General features: G+C 46.1%; 1 pseudogene; it reads right to left on the reverse strand.

Annotated features, from left to right (window-relative positions):
* Window positions 1-344: 344 nt before the first annotated feature.
* Window positions 345-558, reverse strand: part of LOC113457449 — a 1401-nt pseudogene continuing 1187 nt past the window's right edge.

A 558-nucleotide genomic window follows, 5' to 3' on the forward strand; every position in this document is an offset into this window, starting at 1 on the left:
AAGCTTCAGCTTTCATTCATAGCATTAGAAAACAATAAGAAAACAGAACAGGGAATTTTAAAAAGTTTAAATAATGTACCCCTTATTCTGTATAAATTAACATTACATATATGGTGTTTACAATTTAATTTTACTTCATTTTTTTGAGGGATGCAATGAACTTTATTGATGGTATTCAAGAGAGTAGGGCTCCCCAAGCCCCCTCCTGCTATTCTGGGGGTCTGGGATGGAAACTGTGAGGGAGATGCTCAGTGTCAAAGGATAGTTAGGACAGGGACTGGTCAGCAGCCAAGGACCTCTCTCTTGCTGGGTCCTTGCTGGGATGGGGGTCCAGGGTGGGCTTCTTACTCCTTGGAGGCCATGTAGGCCATGAGGTCCACCACCTGTTGCTGTAGCCGAATTCATTGTGGTACCAGGAAATGAGCTTTACAAAGTTGTCATTGAGAGCAATGCCAGCCCCAGCATCGAAGGTGGAAGAGTGGGAGTCACTGTTAAAGTCACAGGAGACGACCTGGTCCTCAGTGTAGCCCAGGATGCCCTTTAGTGGGCCCTCGGATG

Source organism: Microtus ochrogaster, chromosome X (assembly GCF_000317375.1).
Source record: "Microtus ochrogaster isolate Prairie Vole_2 chromosome X, MicOch1.0, whole genome shotgun sequence".
Taxonomy (NCBI): Eukaryota; Metazoa; Chordata; class Mammalia; order Rodentia; family Cricetidae; genus Microtus; species Microtus ochrogaster.